This window comes from Clupea harengus, unplaced genomic scaffold (assembly GCF_900700415.2).
Source record: "Clupea harengus unplaced genomic scaffold, Ch_v2.0.2, whole genome shotgun sequence".
In the NCBI taxonomy this organism is placed as follows: Eukaryota; Metazoa; Chordata; class Actinopteri; order Clupeiformes; family Clupeidae; genus Clupea; species Clupea harengus.
Window position 1 is genome coordinate 1 of NW_024880534.1, and position 9,463 is coordinate 9,463.

The following is a 9,463-nucleotide window of genomic DNA, read 5'->3' on the forward strand; positions in this document are numbered from 1 at the left end:
ATTCAGAGTCTGCTCAGAATTTAGTCGTCACTCCAGAGTTACAAAGTTACAGTTCTCATAGTTACTGAGTTACAGCTGTCAGAGTTACTGATTCACCACTCTCAGAGTTACAGCTCTCACAGGTACACATCTCACAGGTACACATCTCATAGTCACTTAGTGACAGCTCTAACGGTTATTGAAGAATAGTCTACTCTCTTAGATAGTCATTCAGTTGTAGGGCTCCAAAGTGCTCTTCATCTGATATAAAGTCATTATGATGTTTATTTAATTTCAGACCCTCTGTTGATCACCACTGCACCCAGTGTTGGGTTTGTGCCAACATCTGCTACATCACCTGGTAAGAAATCACCTCATTCAAATTCTGCTCAGAATTGAGTCACAGCTCTCATAGTTACTTAGTGACAGTTATCAGAGGTACAGAGTTACAGCTGTCAGAGTTACTGAGTGACAACTGTCAGAGTTAATGAGTCACCACTCCCAGAGTTACAAAGTTACAGTTCTCATAGTTACTGAGTGACAGTTCTCATAGTTACTGAGTTACAGCTGTCAGAGTTACTTATTCACCACTCTCAGACTTACAGCTCTCACAGGTACACATCTCATAGTCACTTAGTGACAGCTTTAACTAGTATTGAAGAATAGTCTACTCTCTTAGATAGACATTCAATTATAGGGCTCCAAAGTGCTGCTCATCTCATGATGATATAAAGTCATTATGATGTTTATTTCATTGCAGACCCTCTGTTGATCACCACTGCAACCAATGTTGGGCATATGTCAACAACTGCTACATCACCTGGTAAGAAATCACCTCATTCAGAGTCTGCCTAGAATTGAGTCACAGCTCTAAGAGTTACTGAGTGACAGCTCTCAGACTTACAGGGTTACCTCTCACACAGGTACACCTCTCATAGTTACTGAGTGACAGCTCTCAGAGTTAGAGCTCACGCAGGTATACCTCTCATAGTTACTGAGTGACAGCTCTAAAGATTATTGAATCACAACTCCTGAGATCACTTGACTCTTGCCCTGATGTGGTCCCAGTGCTGTTTTTGTCTGAGTTAGCTTCACTCTCTGAACTTACATTTTGAAACTAATTGAAATAAATTGTGTGGAAGAATAATCTACTCTTTTAGAAAGTCGTTTTTTTCATAGGGCTCCATAGTGCTGTTCATCTGATGATAATATAAAGTCATGATGACGTTTATTTAATTTCAGGCCCTCTGTTGAGCACCAATGCACCTAGTGCTGGGTCTGTGTCAACACCTGCTACATCACCTGGTAAGAAATCACCTCATTCAAAATCTGCTCGGAATTGAGTCACAGCTCTCAGAGTTACTGAGTCAACACTCCCAGAGTTAGAGTGTTACAGCTCTCTAAATTACTGAGTCACAACTCTCCGAGTTACAGCTCTCACAGGTACACCTCTCATAGTTACTTAGTGACAGCTCTAACAGTTATTGAAGAAGAGTCTACTCTCTTAGATAGTCATTCAGTTGTAGGGCTGCAAAGTGCTCTTCATCTGATGATAATATAAGGTCATTATGAAGTTTATTTAATTTCAGAACATCTGTTGTCAACCAATGCACCCAGTGTTGGTCATATGTCAACATCTGCTACATCACCTGGTAAGAAATCACCTCATTCAGAATCTGCCTAGAATTGAGTCACAGCTCTCAGAGTTACTGAGTGACAGCTCTCAGAGTTACTGAGTCACCACTGTCAGACTTACAAAGTTACCTCTCAAACAGGTACACCTCTCATAGTTACTGAGTGACAGCTCTCAGAGTTAGAGTTCACACAGGTACACCTCTCATAGTTACTGAGTGATAGCTCTCAGAGTTATAGCTCACACAGGTACACCTCTCATAGTTACTGAGTGATAGCTCTCAGAGTTAGAGCTCACACAGGTACACCTCTCACAGTTACTGAGTGAAAGCTCTAAAGATTATTGAATCACAACTCCTGAGATCACTTAACTCTTGCCCTGATGTGGTCCCAGTGCTGTTTTTGTCTGAGTTAGCTTCACTCTCTGAACTTAGATTTTGAAACTAATTGAAATAAATTGTGTGGAAGAATAGTCAACTCTTTTAGAAAGTCGTTTTGTCATAGGGCTCCATAGTGCCGTTCATCTGATGATTATATGAAGTCATGATGCCGTTTATTTAATTTCAGGCCCTCTGTTGAGCACCAATGCACCTAGTGCTGGGTCTGTGTCAACACCTGCTACATCACCTGGTAAGAAATCACCTCATTCAGAGTCTGCCTAGAATTGAGTCGTCACTCCCAGAGTTACTGAGTCACCACTCCCAGAGTTACAGTGTTACAGCTCTCTGAATTACTGAGTCACAACTCTCCGAGTTACAGCTCTCACAGGTACACCTCTCATAGTTACGTAGTGACAGCTCTAACAGTTATTGAAGAAGAGTCTACTCTCTTAGATAGTCATTCAGTTGTAGGGCTGCAAAGTGCTCTTCATCTGATGATAATATAAAGTTATTATGATTTGTATTTAATTTCAGACCCTCTGTTGACAACCACTGGACCCAGTGTTGGTCATATGTCAACATCTGCTACATCACCTGGTAAGAAATCACCTCATTCAGAATCTGCCTAGAATTGAGTCGTCACTCCCAGAGTTACTGAGTTATAGATCTCCGAGTTACTGAGTTACAACTCTCCGAGTTACTGAGTTACAGCTGTCAGAGTTACTGAGTCACCAGTCTCAGAGTTACAGCTCTCACAGGTACACCTTTCATAGTTACTTAGTGACAACTCTAACAGTTATTGAAGAATAGTCTACTCTCTTAGATAGTCATTCAGTTATAGGGCTCCATAGTGCTCTTCATCTGATGATAATATAAAGTCATAATGATGTTTTTTTTTTATTTCAGACTCTCTGTTGATCACCACTGCACCCAGTGTTGAGCATATGTCAACATCTGCTACATCACCTGGTAAGAAATCACCTCAGTCATAGTCTGCCTAGAATTGAGTTACAGCTCTCAGAGTTACTGAGTCACACCTCTCAGACTAACAGAGTTACCTCTCAAACAGGTACACCTCTCATAGTTACTGAGTGACAGCTCTCAGAGTTTGAGCTCACACAGGTATACCTCTCACAGTTACTGAGTGACAGCTCTAAAGATTATTGAATCACAACTCCTGAGATCACTTGACTCTTGCCCTGATCTGGTCCCAGTGCTGTTTTTGTCTGAGTTAGCTTCACTTTCTAAACTTCGTTTTTGAAACTAATTAAAATAATTGTGTGGAAGAATACTCTATTCTCTTAGATAGTCATTCAGTTATAAGGCTCCAAAGTGCTCTTCATCTGATGATAATATAAAGTCATTATAATGTTTATTTAATTTCAGACCCTCTGTTGATCACAACTGCACCCAGTGTTGGGCATAAGCCAACATCGGCTACATCACCTGGTAAGAAATCATCTAATTTTAGACCCTCTGTTGACCACCACTGGACCCAGTGCTGGTTCTGTTCTGAAATCACCACATTCAGAGTCTGCTCAGAATTTAGTCGTCACTCCAGAGTTACAAAGTTACAGTTCTCATAGTTACTGAGTTACAGCTGTCAGAGTTACTGATTCACCACTCTCAGAGTTACAGCTCTCACAGGTACACATCTCACAGGTACACATCTCATAGTCACTTAGTGACAGCTCTAACGGTTATTGAAGAATAGTCTACTCTCTTAGATAGTCATTCAGTTGTAGGGCTCCAAAGTGCTCTTCATCTGATATAAAGTCATTATGATGTTTATTTAATTTCAGACCCTCTGTTGATCACCACTGCACCCAGTGTTGGGTTTGTGCCAACATCTGCTACATCACCTGGTAAGAAATCACCTCATTCAAATTCTGCTCAGAATTGAGTCACAGCTCTCATAGTTACTTAGTGACAGTTATCAGAGGTACAGAGTTACAGCTGTCAGAGTTACTGAGTGACAACTGTCAGAGTTAATGAGTCACCACTCCCAGAGTTACAAAGTTACAGTTCTCATAGTTACTGAGTGACAGTTCTCATAGTTACTGAGTTACAGCTGTCAGAGTTACTTATTCACCACTCTCAGACTTACAGCTCTCACAGGTACACATCTCATAGTCACTTAGTGACAGCTTTAACTAGTATTGAAGAATAGTCTACTCTCTTAGATAGACATTCAATTATAGGGCTCCAAAGTGCTGCTCATCTCATGATGATATAAAGTCATTATGATGTTTATTTCATTTCAGACCCTCTGTTGATCACCACTGCAACCAATGTTGGGCATATGTCAACAACTGCTACATCACCTGGTAAGAAATCACCTCATTCAGAGTCTGCCTAGAATTGAGTCACAGCTCTAAGAGTTACTGAGTGACAGCTCTCAGACTTACAGGGTTACCTCTCACACAGGTACACCTCTCATAGTTACTGAGTGACAGCTCTCAGAGTTAGAGCTCACGCAGGTATACCTCTCATAGTTACTGAGTGACAGCTCTAAAGATTATTGAATCACAACTCCTGAGATCACTTGACTCTTGCCCTGATCTGGTCCCAGTGCTGTTTTTGTCTGAGTTAGCTTCACTCTCTGAACTTACATTTTGAAACTAATTGAAATAAATTGTGTGGAAGAATAATCTACTCTTAGAAAGTCGTTTTTTTCATAGGGCTCCATAGTGCTGTTCATCTGATGATAATATAAAGTCATGATGACGTTTATTTAATTTCAGGCCCTCTGTTGAGCACCAATGCACCTAGTGCTGGGTCTGTGTCAACACCTGCTACATCACCTGGTAAGAAATCACCTCATTCAAAATCTGCTCGGAATTGAGTCACAGCTCTCAGAGTTACTGAGTCAACACTCCCAGAGTTAGAGTGTTACAGCTCTCTAAATTACTGAGTCACAACTCTCCGAGTTACAGCTCTCACAGGTACACCTCTCATAGTTACTTAGTGACAGCTCTAACAGTTATTGAAGAAGAGTCTACTCTCTTAGATAGTCATTCAGTTGTAGGGCTGCAAAGTGCTCTTCATCTGATGATAATATAAGGTCATTATGAAGTTTATTTAATTTCAGAACATCTGTTGTCAACCAATGCACCCAGTGTTGGTCATATGTCAACATCTGCTACATCACCTGGTAAGAAATCACCTCATTCAGAATCTGCCTAGAATTGAGTCACAGCTCTCAGAGTTACTGAGTGACAGCTCTCAGAGTTACTGAGTCACCACTGTCAGACTTACAAAGTTACCTCTCAAACAGGTACACCTCTCATAGTTACTGAGTGACAGCTCTCAGAGTTAGAGTTCACACAGGTACACCTCTCATAGTTACTGAGTGATAGCTCTCAGAGTTATAGCTCACACAGGTACACCTCTCATAGTTACTGAGTGATAGCTCTCAGAGTTAGAGCTCACACAGGTACACCTCTCACAGTTACTGAGTGAAAGCTCTAAAGATTATTGAATCACAACTCCTGAGATCACTTAACTCTTGCCCTGATGTGGTCCCAGTGCTGTTTTTGTCTGAGTTAGCTTCACTCTCTGAACTTAGATTTTGAAACTAATTGAAATAAATTGTGTGGAAGAATAGTCAACTCTTTTAGAAAGTCGTTTTGTCATAGGGCTCCATAGTGCCGTTCATCTGATGATTATATGAAGTCATGATGCCGTTTATTTAATTTCAGGCCCTCTGTTGAGCACCAATGCACCTAGTGCTGGGTCTGTGTCAACACCTGCTACATCACCTGGTAAGAAATCACCTCATTCAGAGTCTGCCTAGAATTGAGTCGTCACTCCCAGAGTTACTGAGTCACCACTCCCAGAGTTACAGTGTTACAGCTCTCTGAATTACTGAGTCACAACTCTCCGAGTTACAGCTCTCACAGGTACACCTCTCATAGTTACGTAGTGACAGCTCTAACAGTTATTGAAGAAGAGTCTACTCTCTTAGATAGTCATTCAGTTGTAGGGCTGCAAAGTGCTCTTCATCTGATGATAATATAAAGTTATTATGATTTGTATTTAATTTCAGACCCTCTGACAACCACTGGACCCAGTGTTGGTCATATGTCAACATCTGCTACATCACCTGGTAAGAAATCACCTCATTCAGAATCTGCCTAGAATTGAGTCGTCACTCCCAGAGTTACTGAGTTATAGATCTCCGAGTTACTGAGTTACAACTCTCCGAGTTACTGAGTTACAGCTGTCAGAGTTACTGCAGTCTCAGAGTTACAGCTCTCAGGTACACCTTTCATAGTTACTTAGTGACAACTCTAACAGTTATTGAAGAATAGTCTACTCTCTTAGATAGTCATTCAGTTATAGGGCTCCATAGTGCTCTTCATCTGATGATAATATAAAGTCATAATGATGTTTTTTTTTTTTTTCAGACTCTCTGTTGATCACCACTGCACCCAGTGTTGAGCATATGTCAACATCTGCTACATCACCTGGTAAGAAATCACCTCAGTCATAGTCTGCCTAGAATTGAGTTACAGCTCTCAGAGTTACTGAGTCACACCTCTCAGACTAACAGAGTTACCTCTCAAACAGGTACACCTCTCATAGTTACTGAGTGACAGCTCTCAGAGTTTGAGCTCACACAGGTATACCTCTCACAGTTACTGAGTGACAGCTCTAAAGATTATTGAATCACAACTCCTGAGATCACTTGACTCTTGCCCTGATCTGGTCCCAGTGCTGTTTTTGTCTGAGTTAGCTTCACTTTCTAAACTTCGTTTTTGAAACTAATTAAAATAATTGTGTAGAAGAATACTCTATTCTCTTAGATAGTCATTCAGTTATAAGGCTCCAAAGTGCTCTTCATCTGATGATAATATAAAGTCATTATAATGTTTATTTAATTTCAGACCCTCTGTTGATCACAACTGCACCCAGTGTTGGGCATAAGCCAACATCGGCTACATCACCTGGTAAGAAATCATCTAATTTTAGACCCTCTGTTGACCACCACTGGACCCAGTGCTGGTTCTGTTCTGAAATCACCACATTCAGAGTCTGCTCAGAATTTAGTCGTCACTCCCAGAGTTACAAAGTTACAGTTCTCATAGTTACTGAGTTACAGCTGTCAGAGTTACTGATTCACCACTCTCAGAGTTACAGCTCTCACAGGTACACATCTCACAGGTACACATCTCATAGTCACTTAGTGACAGCTCTAACGGTTATTGAAGAATAGTCTACTCTCTTAGATAGTCATTCAGTTGTAGGGCTCCAAAGTGCTCTTCATCTGATATAAAGTCATTATGATGTTTATTTAATTTCAGACCCTCTGTTGATCACCACTGCACCAGTGTTGGGTTTGTGCCAACATCTGCTACATCACCTGGTAAGAAATCACCTCATTCAAATTCTGCTCAGAATTGAGTCACAGCTCTCATAGTTACTTAGTGACAGTTATCAGAGGTACAGAGTTACAGCTGTCAGAGTTACTGAGTGACAACTGTCAGAGTTAATGAGTCACCACTCCCAGAGTTACAAAGTTACAGTTCTCATAGTTACTGAGTGACAGTTCTCATAGTTACTGAGTTACAGCTGTCAGAGTTACTTATTCACCACTCTCAGACTTACAGCTCTCACAGGTACACATCTCATAGTCACTTAGTGACAGCTTTAACTAGTATTGAAGAATAGTCTACTCTCTTAGATAGTCATTCAGTTATAGGGCTCCAAAGTGCTCTTCATCTGATGATAATATAAAGTCATTATAATGTTTATTTAATTTCAGACCCTCTGTTGATCACAACTGCACCCAGTGTTGGGCATAAGCCAACATCGGCTACATCACCTGGTAAGAAATCATCTAATTTTAGACCCTCTGTTGACCACCACGGACCCAGTGCTGGTTCTGTTCTGAAATCACCACATTCAGAGTCTGCTCAGAATTTAGTCGTCACTCCAGAGTTACAAAGTTACAGTTCTCATAGTTACTGAGTTACAGCTGTCAGAGTTACTGATTCACCACTCTCAGAGTTACAGCTCTCACAGGTACACATCTCACAGGTACACATCTCATAGTCACTTAGTGACAGCTCTAACGGTTATTGAAGAATAGTCTACTCTCTTAGATAGTCATTCAGTTGTAGGGCTCCAAAGTGCTCTTCATCTGATATAAAGTCATTATGATGTTTATTTAATTTCAGACCCTCTGTTGATCACCACTGCACCCAGTGTTGGGTTTGTGCCAACATCTGCTACATCACCTGGTAAGAAATCACCTCATTCAAATTCTGCTCAGAATTGAGTCACAGCTCTCATAGTTACTTAGTGACAGTTATCAGAGGTACAGAGTTACAGCTGTCAGAGTTACTGAGTGACAACTGTCAGAGTTAATGAGTCACCACTCCCAGAGTTACAAAGTTACAGTTCTCATAGTTACTGAGTGACAGTTCTCATAGTTACTGAGTTACAGCTGTCAGAGTTACTTATTCACCACTCTCAGACTTACAGCTCTCACAGGTACACATCTCATAGTCACTTAGTGACAGCTTTAACTAGTATTGAAGAATAGTCTACTCTTTAGATAGACATTCAATTATAGGGCTCCAAAGTGCTGCTCATCTCATGATGATATAAAGTCATTATGATGTTTATTTCATTGCAGACACCCCTGTTGATCACCACTGCAACCAATGTTGGGCATATGTCAACAACTGCTACATCACCTGGTAAGAAATCACCTCATTCAGAGTCTGCCTAGAATTGAGTCACAGCTCTAAGAGTTACTGAGTGACAGCTCTCAGACTTACAGGGTTACCTCTCACACAGGTACACCTCTCATAGTTACTGAGTGACAGCTCTCAGAGTTAGAGCTCACGCAGGTATACCTCTCATAGTTACTGAGTGACAGCTCTAAAGATTATTGAATCACAACTCCTGAGATCACTTGACTCTTGCCCTGATGTGGTCCCAGTGCTGTTTTTGTCTGAGTTAGCTTCACTCTCTGAACTTACATTTTGAAACTAATTGAAATAAATTGTGTGGAAGAATAATCTACTCTTTTAGAAAGTCGTTTTTTTCATAGGGCTCCATAGTGCTGTTCATCTGATGATAATATAAAGTCATGATGACGTTTATTTAATTTCAGGCCCTCTGTTGAGCACCAATGCACCTAGTGCTGGGTCTGTGTCAACACCTGCTACATCACCTGGTAAGAAATCACCTCATTCAAAATCTGCTCGGAATTGAGTCACAGCTCTCAGAGTTACTGAGTCAACACTCCCAGAGTTAGAGTGTTACAGCTCTCTAAATTACTGAGTCACAACTCTCCGAGTTACAGCTCTCACAGGTACACCTCTCATAGTTACTTAGTGACAGCTCTAACAGTTATTGAAGAAGAGTCTACTCTCTTAGATAGTCATTCAGTTGTAGGGCTGCAAAGTGCTCTTCATCTGATGATAATATAAGGTCATTATGAAGTTTATTTAATTTCA

The 9,463-nt window shown here is 40.7% G+C and overlaps 3 long non-coding RNA genes across 3 annotated transcripts; all 3 read left to right on the forward strand.

Annotated features, from left to right (window-relative positions):
* Positions 1 to 299: 299 nt before the first annotated feature.
* Positions 300 to 1,284, forward strand: LOC122132345. Its single transcript, XR_006152196.1, has 3 exons — positions 300 to 340; positions 740 to 802; positions 1,222 to 1,284. It is a non-coding gene; the product is annotated as an uncharacterized LOC122132345 (long non-coding RNA).
* A 283-nt stretch (positions 1,285 to 1,567) lies between these two features.
* Positions 1,568 to 2,718, forward strand: LOC122132346. The gene is made up of 3 exons (XR_006152197.1): positions 1,568 to 1,631; positions 2,179 to 2,241; positions 2,526 to 2,718. It is a non-coding gene; the product is annotated as an uncharacterized LOC122132346 (long non-coding RNA).
* A 1,097-nt stretch (positions 2,719 to 3,815) lies between these two features.
* LOC122132347 lies at positions 3,816 to 4,798 on the forward strand. Its single transcript, XR_006152198.1, has 3 exons — positions 3,816 to 3,856; positions 4,256 to 4,318; positions 4,736 to 4,798. It is a non-coding gene; the product is annotated as an uncharacterized LOC122132347 (long non-coding RNA).
* Positions 4,799 to 9,463: the final 4,665 nt, after the last annotated feature.